We start from the raw sequence: 15,842 nt of genomic DNA, 5'->3' as shown, positions 1-15,842 counted from the left end.
TGATGTAATGTTATTTATGTACTTGATTGACGTGGCGAGTGTAAACCAGCTATGTTATCTCCCCTTTATTATTTACATTACATGGGATGTTGTGAAGATTGCCTAACTTGCGACATATGCCTTCAATGCGATTATGCCTCTAAGTCGTGCCTCGACACGTGGGAGATATAGTCGCATCGAGGGTGTTACAAGTTGGTATCAGAGCCTTCCCCGACCTTAGGAACCCCGTTGCTTGATCGTTTTTAGCGGCCGAGTTGTGTCTAGAAAAATGTTTTGAGTCATTTAGGAATTATATATCGGAGAGTTTAGGAATTCTTTTTACTTCCCAGTCTCCTCATCGCTCTGGTAAGGCATCCTGACGTAGAGTTTTGACTCTTCTCTTCCCAAATTTCACTAAATTTTTTTAGGATCACGCGGGTATCTTGGAATCGTTCCGATGGTTTTATGATGAGAACATTGTCTTGGTGCCTCCTGTCAGGGGTTTAGTGGAAGTGTCCCGGGGAGTCGAGCTCTGAGGTGTTGTCATTATAATTTTATCGTTGCAGTTCTGGAATACCTGAGTTTAGTACGCCGACATCGAAAATCTCTTTTATGCAGTTCGTTGGTGAGATAACCTCGACGCCACCCAGTACTGGGGCGGGAGTTCGGGAGTATCGCCATAACTTGTATAACGGATGCTTTTCGAAGGTTGAGGTAGATGGTTTCCGAAGGTTTCTTGGTTATGTGTTGAAGGATGGATACAGCTGGATGTAGGATTTGCTAGTTTGGGTGAGATATTATGCTTCCCCTGTATCCCCAACACCTGATTGCATAACCGGAAAGGTCCGGGAGTTTCATAGGTGGGAATTCTAGTAGCTCTAGTTCTTCTTCCACGGATATTGGTTTGAGATGGGGATTTCTTACCGATTATTCATTCTTGATCCGTACCTTGTTGATTTATTTCGCTACCTTAATTCTACGTGGCTTCTCAATTTATGGATACGTGACCATTTCAAGAGGAATGCATTCGTTCATTTTGTTCGGATGTGAAGACTATATGTTGCAATTTTCATTCCGTTGGATTCAGCTTCAATATTTGTCTATCAATGTGCTAATGGTGGTCAACCTCTTCAGGATGGCTCCTCCAGCGCGCACGACTCTGAATCCTGATCCGCCACCACCTCCCCCTCCTCCGAAGGCATGGCAAGCTGTGATGGCCGCAACCAATGCAAACACACAGTTGATCATGCAAATTCTTCAAGAGCGCAATCAAGGCAGTCAAAGGAATCAAGGCAGCAATCAGAATCACTTTGCTACACTCAACCAGTTCCTTGCTAACGGGCCAAAGACTTTCAACAATTGTGTTGAGGCAACCGATGCTGACGATTGGCTTGTGGATTTGTGCAAGCATTTCGAGTGCAGTAACGTCAGGCCTGAGGACTTTGTCAAGTTTGCTTCCTTCCAACTCAAAGATCAAGCTGCAGAATGGTTCCAGCAGTACAAGGACTCCAGAGGTGGACGTGTTATCACTTGGGATGATTTCCGTCGAGATTTCCGATCTCATCATACTCCGCAGAGCGTGGTTGAAAGCAAGCGTGAGGAATTCTGCAATCTAAAGCAAGGCTCTTTGTCTATCTATGACTACAACAAGTTGTTCCAGAATCTCGCCTGCTTTGCCAAGCAGGACGTCCCTGATGAGAAGAGCATGATATACCAGTTCAGGGGTGGTATTAGAGAAGAAATTCAGCTAGCTCTTGTTCTCTTCGAACCCTTAAGATACAATGAGTTCTACAACATGGCACTGAAGCAAGAGGCTGCTCAGTTGAGGTGTGATGCTTCCAAGAAGCGAGTCGGAGATGTTACTCCTTGTTCCACTACTCAAGTGGCCAAGCAGCAGAAGTATTGGCTTCCTCCTCCTCCGTTCCGTCAGCCATATCAGCAGAAGAGCAAAGGTGGCAGTGGTTCTTCCCCCCCCCCCCACCCCCGCTTTCAGAACAAGACTTCGTCTCAAGCTCCAAGATCAAGTGCTCCGTATGACCGTCCGCTTTCAGAGGTCACGTGCAACAAGTGCCAACAGAAGGGTCCCTATGCCAACAAGTGTTTCAACCAGAGGCGTCTTCCTCCTCCTCCTCCTGTCAGATCGGCAAGTACAGCTGTGGTCAAGCATAATCCCAAGCATGCCAAGGTCAACTTGATGAATGCAGCTCAGGCAGAGGACTGGTCAGATGTCATCATGGGTAACCTTCCTGTTAACGATGTTCCTGCAAAAGTTCTTTTTGACACGGGTGCATCGCATTGTTTCATCTCGAGACTGTTTTCATCTAAGCATGGTTTGCCTTTGCAAATTTTGCCTAGTCCTTTAGTAGTTGTCTCTCCCGGTAAGCGCATGCATGGTAACTCCATTGCTCCAGATGTTACTATAACCTTGGGAGACTACAAGTTTCTATCTTCTCCTACGGTTCTTGGTGACTCGGATATTGATCTTATTCTCGGAATGGATTGGCTTTCTAAGCACAAGGCTCAGCTTGATTGTGTAGCCAGGCAGATTCAATTGACTCATTCGTCTGAGGATGTAATTATCTTTGCCGCTCGGAATAATACCATCCGTCTGTTTTCTCTCAATGAGAAGGGTGAATTGGATGCTATCTCTCAAATTCCAGTCGTTTGCGAATATCAAGACGTCTTTCCAGAAGAGCTTCCAGGAATGCCTCCGCATCAGCCAGTTGAATTCGTTATTGATCTTGAGCCTGGCACGGAACCTGTGTGCAAACGTCCTTACAAGCTCGGACCTGAAGAGTTGAAGGAGCTGAAGAAGCAACTCGATATTCAAGAGAAAATGGGTCTCATCCGGCCTAGTTCTTCTCCGTGGGGTTGTGGTGTTATTTTTGTGAATTAGAAGGATGGAACGGACCGACTTTGTGTTGATTACCGTCCAGTGAACAAGAAGACCATCAAGAACAAATACCCACTTCCCAACATCAATGAGCTCTTTGAACAACTCAAAGGTGCCCAAGTGTTCTCCAAGCTTGATCTCCGCATGGGTTATCACCAGATTCGCATTCGTGAGCAAGATATTCCCAAGACGGCTTTCAGGACAAGCTTTGGTTCATATGAATACACTGTCATGTCTTTTGGTCTAGCCAACGCTCCTCCGACGTTCTCTCGCATGATGAACTTCATCTTCAACGCCTACACCAATGACTTCGTTTTGGTCTATCTCGACGACATTCTGGTTTTCTCCAAGAACAAGGAAGATCATGCCAAGCACTTGCGTTTGGTTCTTGATAAGCTAAGGGAACATCAGTTCTACGCCAAGTTCTCCAAGTGTGTATTTTGGCTTGATGAGGTTCTTTATCTTGGTCATATCATCTCTGCCAAGGGCATTGCCATGAATCCTGAGAAGGTGTCTGCAATTGTGAATTGGGAACCTCCTCAGAACGTGAAGCAACTCCGCAGCTTCCTCGGTCTCGCAAGCTATTGCCGAAGATTCGTTGAAAACTTTTCTAAGATCGCGAAGCCTCTCTCAAATCTTCTCCAGAAGCATGTCAAGTACGTTTGGTCTCCGGAGTGTGATATTGCTTTCAACACTTTGAAAGAGAAATTGATCACTGCTCCAGTTCTGACTCCGCCTGATGAATCCAAGCCGTACGAGGTCTTTTGTGATGCCTCTCTCCAAGGTCTTGGCACAGTATTGATGCAAGAGAAGAAAGTTGTTGCTTATACATCTCGCCAGTTGAAGCCTAATGAGAAGAACTACCCCACTCATGATCTCGAGTTGGCGGCAGTCGTGCATGCTCTTTTGACTTGGAGACATCTTCTATTGGGAAGAAAAGTGGACATTTTCACTGATCACAAGAGTCTCAAGTACATCTTCACTCAGCCTAATCTCAACCTCAGGCAAACTCGATGGGTCAAAATGATTCAAGAGTATAATCCGAGTATCGAGTATACTCCAGGCAAGGCCAATGTGATTGCTGACGCTTTGAGCAGGAAAGCTTACTGCAACGGTCTGATTCTCAAGCCTTATCAACCTCACTTTGTGAAGCTTTCCGCAAACTTAATATGCAAGTTGTTCCTCAAGGTTTCCTCGCCAACATTCTAGTCTCTCCCTCCTTAGAAGACCAGATTCACCAAGCCCAGCTTCTTGATGCTATGGTGAAAAAGGTGAAGATTGGGATTGCCAAGAGTCAGTCCAAGAACAAGTGCTACCGCCTTGATGACAAGGACACTCTCTTCTTCGAGGATCGTATTGTTGTACCCAAAGGTGACCTCCGTAAAGTGATCATGAACGAGGCTCACAATTCTCTCCTCTCCATCCACCCTGGGAGCACGAAGATGTATCAGGACCTCAAGCAGGCTTATTGGTGGACTCGAATGAAGCGCGAGATTGCTCAATTCATGAATGAGTGCTCAATTCATGAAGAGTGAAGGCAGAACACCAAAGGCCAGTAGGTCTCCTCCAACCTCTTGCCATCCCAGAATGGAAGTTTGACCACATTGAAATGGACTTCGTGACTGGCTTTCCAAAGTCCAAGCGTGGCAATGATGCTATATTCATTGTCATCGACAAACTCACCAAAGTGGCTCACTTTCTGCCTATCAAAGAGTCGATCACTTTAGCTCAATTGGCGGAACTCTATACCTCTTGTATTGTCTCTCTGCACGGTATTCCACAAGTGATCTCTTTAGACCGTGGCAGCATCTTCACCTCGAAGTTTTGGGATTCTTTTCAGAAGGCCATGGGCACTAACATCCGCTTCAGCACAGCTTTCCATCCTCAAACTAGCGGTCAAGTCGAGCGTGCCAACCAGATTCTTGAAGATATGCTCAGGGCTTGTGTGATCTCCTTCAGCATGAAGTGGGAGGATTGCCTTACTTATGCTGAATTCTCCTACAATAACAGTTTTCAAGCAAGTTCGGGCAAGGCCCCTTTTGAAATTCTGTATGGCAGGAAGTGCCGTACCCCTCTCGACTGGTCTGAAACCGGTGAACGTCAGCTTTTGGGTAATGACTTAATCACAGAGGCATAGGAAATGTGCAAAGTCATTTGTGATAACCTCAAAACAGCCCAATCCCGTCAGAAGAGCTACTATGATAGTAAGCACCGTGATTTGGCTTTCGAGATCGGAGATCATGTTTACCTCCGCGTCTCTCCTATGAAAGGTACTCGTCGCTTCGGTATCAAAGGGAAGCTTGCCCCCAGATACGTGGGACCTTTCAAGATTGTCAGCAAGAGAGGTGACCTCGCCTATCAACTCAAGCTTCCTTCAAACTTTGCAAATGTTCATGACGTGTTCCATGTCTCTCAGCTTCGAAAGTGCTTCAAGACTCCTGACCGCACCATCAACTTCGAGGACGTTGAGCTCCAAGAAGATCTCTCTTATCGTGAGCACCCAGTTGCTATTCTCGAAGAGACTGAACGCAAGACTCGCAACAAGTCGATCAAATTTCTCAAAGTCAAGTGGTCACACCATTCCGACCGTGAAGCTACCTAGGAACGCGAGGATCACCTCCGTTCTGAGTACCCGGCGTTCTTTCAGTCCTAGATCTCGGGACAAGATCCTTTCGTAGTGGTGGAGTGTTGTAACACCCCGGATGTAACTTTCCCTATTTGTACTCCAACTCTTGCCGTTTCCGGCGTTAAGTTATATTTATTTCCTTGGGTTCGGCTCTTTGTCTTTGTGTGTTGTTATCGTTGTCATGCATCTCATATCATGTCATCATGTGCATTGCATTTGCATACGTGTTCGTCTCATGCATTCGAGCATTTTCCCCGTTGTCCGTTTTGCATTCCGGCGCTTCGTTCTCCTCCGGTGGCCATTTCTAGCTTTCTTTCGTGTGTGGGGATTAAAAATTTCCGGATTGGACCGAGACTTGCCAAGCGGCCTTGGTTTACTACCGGTAGACCGCCTGTCAAGTTTCGTACCATTTGGAGTTTGTTTGATACTCCAACGGTTAACCAAGGGACCGAAAAGGCCTCGTGCGTGATGCAGCCCAACACCCCTCCATTTTGGCCCAAGACCCACCTAACTCTACTCCATCATCTAGATCGTTCGATCACGATCGCGTGGCTGAAAACCGCACCTCATTTGGACTCCGGTGGCCGCGCCGCCGCACGCCATCGCCGCCCTGCTGCGCAACCTCGTCGACGTCCGCCTTCGCCTTGGCCGCGCCGCCCGGCCTCGCAGCCGCCGCTCACGGGAAGCCCGGCCTCTCCATCCGCGCCCGCCGCCGCCGTCGTGAACAGTGCTCGCCGGAGTTTGCCTCGTTTTGCGTGCCACCAAACCCTAGATCCAGATCTGGGATGTTGTTTTTTTCCTAAGTCCTTGAAATTTTTAGTCCATGTGCACATGTTCGCGGCTCCGTAACTTTGCATACGTAGCTCCGATTCATTCATATAGCATATCAAAATGTTCATCTCAGAGAGTAAATCATTTCATTCCATTGCGTCATTTTCATTTGAGTTCATCTTGATGCCCGAAATGCTGTTAGAAGAGGGCTACTTGAGTTAATTGTCAGATCTGCTACTCCATTTAGGCTTTTGTCATTTTTTCCATGATTATTGTGTGCATGCTATGACCTGATGCTCTACATGTGTTTTGTTAAGGGTTTTGTCATCTTTCCATAGGTGCAACCCATGTATTTTTAGGATGTGTGTGGTGACTTGTGCAAGCTTGCAAAGTGGTGCACTTGCTAATTCTGTTTTCAGGGACTTAGTGATTTCACTAAGTCCTGGAGCTGTTTATCTCATAATGCCATATGTTCTTGTTGTTTCCTAGTGATCCGTGCCTCTTTTGAGGATGAGCAGTAAGGATATTTTGTTAATCTTGTAGTGCTCTATCCATCCATGTCTTTGTTTGCAATTATGGAGCACCCTAGCTTGAGTCAATCGAGCTCTACTTTTGCTACTTTGTGAATCTGGGCAGATTGTCAACTTGTTTGCAATTTTGCCGGTGTTGTTGTAGTTGATCCGTGTATGCTATGTTATTGTTCTTGCCATGTCTAGCTTTAGTTTTGTGCCTTATTGATATATGTATGTTTGCCTTGCCATGACTTGCACCGTAGTGAGTGCATCGAGCTCGTAAACATGCCTACTTGAGCTAGATTTCCGCTTGCTCCAGTTTTCACTAAGTATGAAAACTGATTATGTTTTTTCTATGTTCACATGCTTGCAATTGTATTTTCTGGTCCTTTTTGGCTCAAGGTCACTAAGGGACTTTTGTTAATCTCTTTGAGTAGCTCTATGAAATGCTTTACTTTGCCATGTTCAGATCCTGTAGCATGTAGTTTTGCTGCTCCGAAGAGAGCTACCTGATCTGAAATTCCAGACACGTGTTGATTTCACTAAGTCTGAGATATGTTTGTCATATGCATTTTTGCCATGCTTGTTTGAACCTGTTAATGGATGAATTGGCCGTAGCTGAGTGCTAGACTTTTGTTAAGCATCTTGTGTGCATCCCTACCATATATTTTGTTATCACGTTTGAGTGCTGTAGCTTGTTCATTTCTTTGCATTTAGATGCCTACTTGCTGTAAATCACAGACCGGTGTCATTTTTGAATCGCTTGCCATTTCCAAACCGTAACTCCGATTCCGGCGTTCTTTATATCGTTTTCAAGCGATTTCATCTCATCTTTCCAGTGACACACTTGGAATTCCAAGTTAAGGCCAGGTTCATGCATTTCCTGTCATATCTTGCATTTTGCATCCCGCATCGCATCCCGCATAGCATATCATCTTTGCATCGTGTTGTTTGAGTTTGCACGTGGTTGATTGTATCCTTGTTGCTTGTTTGTCTTGTTTGGGTAGAGCCGGGATACGAGTTCGCTAACGAGGAGCCCGTTGAGTTTGCTTTTGAGGATCCAGTCAACTCTGACAACTGTGCAGGCAAGATGATCATACCCTCGAAATCACTACTATCTTTGCTATGCTAGTTTGCTCGCTCTTTTGCTATGCCATTGCTACGATGCCTACCACTTGCTTGGAAGCCTCCTGAATTGCCATGTCAAACCTCTAACCCACCATTGTCCTAGCAAACCGTTGATTGGCTATGTTACCGCTTTGCTCAACCCCTCTTATAGCGTTGCTAGTTGCAGGTGAAGATTGGAGGCCGTTCCTTGTTGGAACATTTATTTACTGTTGGGATATCATTATATTGCCATGTTATCTTAATGCATCTATATACTTGGTAAAGGGTGGAAGGCTCGGCCTCTCGCCTAGTGTTTTGTTCCACTCTTGCCGCCGTAGTTTCCGTCATATCGATGTTATGTTCCCGGATTTTGCGTTCCTTACGTGGTTGGGTTATAATGGGAACCCCTTAATAGTTCGCCTTGATTAAAGCTTTTCCAGCAATGCCCAACCTTGGTTTTACCATTCTCCACCTAGCCTTTTCTTTCCCTAGTGTTCTGCAGACTCAAGGGTCATCTTATTTTAACCCCCCCGGGCCAGTGCTCCTCTGAGTGTTGGTCCACCTGTCAGCTGCCGGTGGCCACTAGGGGCAACTCTGGGCTGGCCTACCCGTACCTAAGACAATCTGAGTGTGCCCTGAGAAAGAGATTTGTGCAGCTCCTATCGGGATTTGTCGGCAAATTCAGGCGGTGTTGTTGGTCTTGTTTTAACCTGTCGAAGTGTCTTGAATTACCGAGATACCGAGTCTGATCGGAACGTCTTGGGAGGAGGTCTATTCCTTCGTTGACCGTGAGAGCTTGTCATGGGCTAAGTTGGGACTCCCCTGCAGGGATTTGAACTTTCGAAAGCCGTGCCCGCGGTTATGGGCAAATGGGAATTTGTTAATGTCCGGTTGTAGATAACTTGAACCTTAATTAATTAAAATGAATTAACTGAGTGTCACTGGTAGAAAAAGGGCCTATAGTCCTGGTTCGTAAGGGCCTTTAGTCCCGGTTCCGGAACCGGGACTAAAGTGTCGGTACTAATACCTCCCCCCTTTAGTCTCGGTTCAATCCAGAACCGGGACTAAAGGCCCTCCACGTGGGCAGTGCGCAGAGCCCAGTCAGGAGACCCTTTGGTCCCGGTTGGTGGCACCAACCGGGACCAATAGGCATCCATGCGTGACCACTTCTATGGCTGGGGTTTTTGTTTTTTTTGAAAGGGGGGGGGGTTGGGGGTTTTGGGGGGTTAATTTATGTGTTTCATATATTGTGTTAGCTAGTTATAATTAATAGAGAGAAGTGTCCTCTCTTATGTCCGTGCTTGGTCGACGCTACGTACTATACATACGTATATAGAGAGGACTAGACACGCTAGCTAGCTAGTAAGGAAACGAAGGAAACAGAAGATCGTCATGAACATATATGCATATATATAGAGAGAAGTGATATCGACCACCTCTCCTTCTCCGAGAGATTGGTCGAACAACAAGTTCTCGTATATCTATCTGACACTAGCGGCTACATATATACAATAATTATCTCTTACAAATATAATCATACGGACTCAGGGTCCACATAGAATTCTCCGTCTTCAGGGATCACGTGGTCAAGAAAGAATGCCGCCAATTCCTCTTGAATTGCTCGCATGCGAGCTGGTGCTAGGAGTTCATCCCGCTTCTGAAACATCTAATTTGAAGAAGGGGGTCAATACATATATATATATATATATATAAATGAATGAAACTCAACACAAATGATGGTAATAAAATAAAATTGTGAATGTTGTTATTTACGTACTTCATATTGTTCGTTAGAGTACCCGCCCCGCTCACAGGTCATGTGGCGGATGGACTCGCAGATGTAGTATCCACAGAAATCATTCCCTTGTTCCTGCCACAACCACTTTACAAGAAATTGAGGTCAATCAAACTGATAAGCAAGAATGCTAAATGGTATTGATGAAACTAGCGCTTGAATCACTAGGAGATGCGCGGAACATGCTACTATAGTACTTACTTTCGGGTGTCTAAATTCCAGCTCCTTCGGCAGTCCCGGAACTGTTTTGGTGAATTTTCTCCAAACCCTGCCGGACAAACAAAACAATTACTTGATATCAAGAAATGAACAAAGTTGCTGATATGGTGGATAATGATCGATTTAACTTACTTCTTGAGGATTTCAGTCATGTCCGCATACTCCTTGGGATCTTTTCGTTTAGAGTCCAAGATGGTTACTACTCCCTGCTCAAGCTTAATATACAATAATTATCTCTTACAAATATAATCATACGGACTCAGGGTCCACATAGAATTCTTCGTATTTAGGGATCATGTGGTCAAGAAAGAATGCCGCCAATTCCTCTTGAATTGCTCGCATGCGAGCTGGTGCTAGGAGTTCATCCCGCTTCTGAAACATCTAATTTGAAGAAGGGGGTCAATACATATATATATATAAATGAATGAAACTCAACACAAATGATGGTAATAAAATAAAATTGTGAATGTTGTTATTTACGTACTTCATATTGTTCGTTAGAGTACCCGCCCCGCTCACAGGTCGTGTGGCGGATGGACTCGCAGATGTAGTATCCACAGAAATCATTCCCTTGTTCCTGCCACAACCACTTTACAAGAAATAGAGGTCAATCAAACTGATAAGCAAGAATGCTAAATGGTATTGATGAAACTAGCGCTTGAATCACTAGGAGATGCGCGGAACATGCTACTATAGTACTTACTTTCGGGTGTCTAAATTCCAGCTCCTTCAGCAGTCCCGGAACTGTTTTGGTGAATTTTCTCCAAACCCTACCGGACAAAGAAAACAATTACTTGATATCAGGAAATGAACAAAGTTGCTGATATGGTGGATAATGATCGATTTAACTTACTTCTTGAGGATTTCAGTCATGTCCGCATACTCCTTGGGATCTTTTCGTTTAGAGTCCAAGACGGTTACTACTCCCTGCTCAAGCTTAATCTCTAGGAGAATATAGTGGTAACTGCACACACATGCATAACTCATCAATTACATTACTATAACCTTGACTAATATGTAAGGGAAACCGAATACGCACAAGACAGTAACACTCACCTGAAGTTGTAAGGAAAGAGTATTATATCTTTGTTTTGATTTATTACGAACGATCATAGCAAGTTGGCCTCGGTAGCTGCGGCATGAAGTTTAACCTCAGTTGCATCTATGAGATATGTGTTAATGAACCCAATATCACCGACTTGTCTTTTCTTCAATTCGGCGATCTTCAATCTGCATAATATAGTGAGGATGATTATAAATACATGCAATGAAAGAGCTAAGCTATATAGAGAAACTTAATGACAGAAGTAGTACTACTTACAGACAGTAGCAGGCGACCATTGTTTTATCGAGGGCCAAATTAATTGAAAAACTGATAGAACTCCTCAAATGGAACAGGCAACAGATCAATTCCAACGAGGTCATGCTCCGGTTTAACTCTCGCATACAAAGTACTCCTCCTCCCAGAGTCTCTGCAGATTTTCAAGTACCAATCATGCAATCTTCGCATCATCGTTGATAGAGATCTTTCATCTTTGACGAGAGGCTTCCCTTATTCATATCTTTGTATCTGCACCTCCATGGGTTCATAATGTACTTTGTCGGGCAGGTAATCTGCAAGATTGCTATAACCGGGCACCATCCTCGGATCATTATCGACGTTGTGGCTAGGCACCTTGAGCGGGGGGCACGATTGCTTCTCTTGTTCGCCGAGCTGGGCAATTTGTTTCCCAGCTCATCGTTCTTTCAGCCTTTGATCACTGACAGTACTTCCCGACCGCTCCGCTTCGGCAAATTCCTTTCCAATAATGCGGTCATAGTTTCCTTTCGGCGGATCAGACTTTGGTGGTTTTGTCAGGGCAGCCAGAGTTCGCTTCACTTTCACCCGATCTACCTTCTCCTCCGGAGGTGGATGTTTCTTTGCTTTCACCCCTTCAAAGAAGTTCCTCACTTCTTCTCGCGCGATCTCGGCGTTCTCCTCCAGGGTCCTCTCATATGGTAACTTCTCTGGAGTCTTCAGAGAAGGACCGAATCTGTATGTCCTCCCGCCTCTGGTTGTACTGCTAGACGCCGGCCGAGCAGACGGAGCGGTTGTCTTCTTTACTTGCTTAAGCGGCGGAGGAGAAGGACTACGACGCGCCGGAGCAGCTGGAGCGGCGGCAGGTCTCTTCCGCCCTTGCTGACGAGGCGGAGAAGGAGGAGGCTGGCTGCTCGGGCGCGTCGGCGCAGGCGGAGAAGGAGGCGGAGTGCCGCCACGCGCCGGAGAAGGAGCCGGCCGAGGGCCCTCATCGTCACTCGCCGGAGGAGGAGGCGGTGGCGTCCAGTTCGGAAGGTTGATGAGCTCCTTCCGCCATAGGCATGGAGTCTTCAGAGCAGACCCCAGCCGAGTCTCCCCTTCACCGGTAGGGTGGTCAAGCTGGAGGTCCTCAAATCCCTCCGTTATCTCATCCACCATCACCCTAGCATATCCTTCTGGAATCGGCCGGCAGTGAAAAGTTGCGCCGGGTTCAGTAGGATAAACAGAGCCAACAGCCGCCTTGACCTTCAAATTCATCCATTGCATCATAAGGTGGCAATTTTGAGACTCCGTTATAGCATCCATGGGATAGCTGGCAGGAGCCGTTAAGGCATGCTCCAGCTGAAGCAGCTCGGTGGAAGCCACGCTGCTTCTGCGCTGAGATGGCGGGGTAGCTTCGGGGGAGGCTTCGGCAGTACATTTGCTGCGATTTGCTTCTCGTTCCTCTATCACGTCTACCCTTGCTTGCAGCGCCTGTAATTGGGTCTGCTACACTTTTTTCCTCCTCTCATGGGATTTGTTACCTCCTGCGTCCGGAAACCCAACCTTCCACGGAATGGAGCCTGGCGTGCCTCGTGTCCGTCCAGGGTGCTCAGGATTCCCGAGGGCCATTGTGAGCTCGTCGTTCTCTCTGTCTGGAAAGAACGTCCCTTCCTGCGCTGCTTCAATATACTGCTTAAGCTTACTGAGTGGTATGTCCATTTGATCGTTCATGCAAATGCACTTCCCTGTTACAGGGTCCAGTGTTCCGCCAGCCCCAAAGAACCAAGTCCGGCAACAGTCTAGCCAGTTAATTGTCTCTGGTTCGATCCCTTTATGAACCAGATCATTCTCAGTCTTGGACCACTTAGGCCGGGCTACGAGGTAGCCACCTGACCCCGTGCGATGGTGAAGCTTCTTCTTCGCAGCATTTTGCTTGTTTGTCGCCGACATCTTCTTACTCTTTTCTGATGTCTTGTGGGCCACAAATGCGGGCCAGTGATCTCTGATCTTCTCATATCTGCCCTTGAATTCTGGTGTCTCATTATTTTCGACAAACTTATTCAGCTCTTTCTTCCACCTCCTGAATAGTTCTGCCATCCTCTTCAGAGCAAAAGACTTGATTAATTTCTCTTTAACTGGGTTCTCTGAATTATCCTCAGGCGGTAGGGTGAAATTTGACTTCAGCTCAGTCCAAAGATCATTTTTCTGCATATCGTTAACATAAGACACCTCAGGGTCTTCTGTAGCCGGCTTAAACCATTGCTGGATGCTTATCGGGATCTTGTCCCTAACCAGAACCCCGCACTGAGCAACAAATGCGCTCTTTGTCCGGAGGGGTTCAATAGGTTGGCCGTCGGGCGCGATTGCTATGATCTCAAACTTTTCATCCGAGCTCAACTTTTTCTTCGGGCCTCATCTCTTTACCGAAGTTGTGCTCGATTCGGAGGGCTAGAAAATAGAACAAAGACTTAATTAATATGTGTACATACCAAAACAATGAATGCATCAATCAGCTAGTCAGCATAGGCTTAACTAATATATATACCTGGCCGGACTCGGTTCGGTCACCGGAGCCGTCATCACGGTCTCCTTCTTGCACCGGCATTGGGTCACCGGAGCCATCCTCATGTTCTTCTTCTTGCACCGGCATTAGGTCACCGTAGCCAGCTTGTTCACCCTCTCCTTCCAGACCATCGGTTTCGTTGAGAAACAACGAGATGGCATCACTTCCTTCTGCGATTATGTCCCGCAACAACGCTTCTTTTGTTGCTTCGTCTAGGGCGGTGCCCATAGTTTCTACAAATATTTACAACATGGCAATTATTATTCAAACATGACATATGGATATATTAGTGCCAAACGTAGAACTAGCTACCTAATCATAGTAAGCTATCGGGAGGGGGTATATATCGACAACGACGACACTACATCTATGTCCCTCGACGACCCTCGTTCCCGATAAAAAAAAGAGGAAGAAGAAGAAAAATAAGAGGAGAAGAAAGAATAGAGGAGATCTTCTCTTCTATTCTTTCTTCTCCTCTTTTTTTCCTTCTTCCTCTTCTTTTTTATCCTGTTCTTCCTCTCATGTTCGATAGGATCGCTGAGGGGTCGGGAGGTTGCCTAGTGTCAAGGGATTCAACAAAACCATGTCTTCATCATTAGGCGAAAGTAACATGTGCATGATGGTACGAAGCTCTTCAAAGTTGTTCTGGAACGGAGTCCCAGATAGGATAATTCGCTTTTTGGTACAAAGTTCAGTAAGAGCCTTCCGAATATCGCTATTTGGAAGGCCTTTGCTGAATTCGTACCAAAAGGCGGATTATTCTATCCGGGACTCCATTCCAGAATAACTTTGCAGAACTTCGTACCAACATGGCCTGGTTACTTCCGGCTAATGATGAAGGCATGGATTTCATCAATACTTTGACACTAGGAAACCTCTCTCTACTTCCAGCTAATAAGAATAAGAAGAAGAAGAAGAAGAAGAAGAAGAAAAGAAGAAAAAAAAAGAGGAGAAGAAGAAAGGAATAGTGGAGAAAAGAGAAAATAGAACATATTCTATTTTCTCTTCTTCTCCACTATTCCTTTCTTCTTCTCCTCTTCTTTTTCTTCTTTTTTATTCTTCTTATTTATTTCTCCTCTTCTTTTCGGTAGAGGAAACCCTAAATAGCTAGCAAGTATCGTGGGTGTGAGATACATGTGGCCTTCGGTGTCGGACACTACATCCACGTCCCACAAGTGACGTGGGCGTCGAAGCCCGCGCCACTTGTGGGATGTGGGTGTAGTGTCTGACACCGACGGTACATGTATCTCACACCGACGATACTTTCTATTTAGGGTTTCTCCTCTACCGCTCCTCGACCTCTCGACGACCCTCGTTCCCGATAAAATAAAGAGGAAGAAGAAGAAGAAAAAAAAAAGAGAAGAAAGAATAGAGGAGAAGACTTCCTCTTCTTCCTCTCCTCTTCTTCTCCCTCTTCTTCCCCTTCTTCCTCGCCTCTCTCATGAATGTCCGGCGTTCTCGACCCCCCCCACGTGTCGAAGAAAAAAAAGAAGAAGAAAAAGAGGAGAAGAAGAAAGGAATAGAGGAGAAAAGAGAAAAGAGAATATATTCTATTTTCTCTTCTTCTCCACTATTCCTTTCTTCTTCTCCTCTTCTTTTTCTTCTTTTTTCTTCTTCTTATTTATTTCTCCTCTTCTTTTCCTCTCCTCTTCTTCTTTCTTTCCTCTTCTTATTTTCTTCTTTCCTATCCTTCTTTTTCTAAAATTGTAACTTTTGCATATATAAAACTCTTCTAAAATTGTAACTTTCAATATAAAACTTTCCTATCGGGAGGGGGAGAAGACCGAAGAAAAAAAAGAAGAAAAAAAAGAGGAGAAGAAGAAAGGAATAGAGGAGAAGAAGAAAAAATAGAAACAAAATTCTATTTTTTCTTCTTCTCCTCTATTCCTTTCTTCTTCTCCTCTTCCTTTTCTTCCTCTCCTTGTCTTCTCCTTCTTCCTCTCCACTAACATAAAATGCACTAACCTAAAATGCAACAAACATAAAATGCACTAAATCAATCAACTAACCTAAAATCAGTGATAAAATGCACTAACCTAAAATCGATATCTACTAACAACTTAAAAAAATTAGTACATATATGAAAAAATGCATATAT

This window comes from Triticum urartu, chromosome 5 (genome assembly GCF_003073215.2).
Source record: "Triticum urartu cultivar G1812 chromosome 5, Tu2.1, whole genome shotgun sequence".
In the NCBI taxonomy this organism is placed as follows: domain Eukaryota; kingdom Viridiplantae; phylum Streptophyta; class Magnoliopsida; order Poales; family Poaceae; genus Triticum; species Triticum urartu.
The sequence above is the reverse complement of the archived record's forward strand: the minus strand, read 5'-3'. Positions refer to the sequence as shown.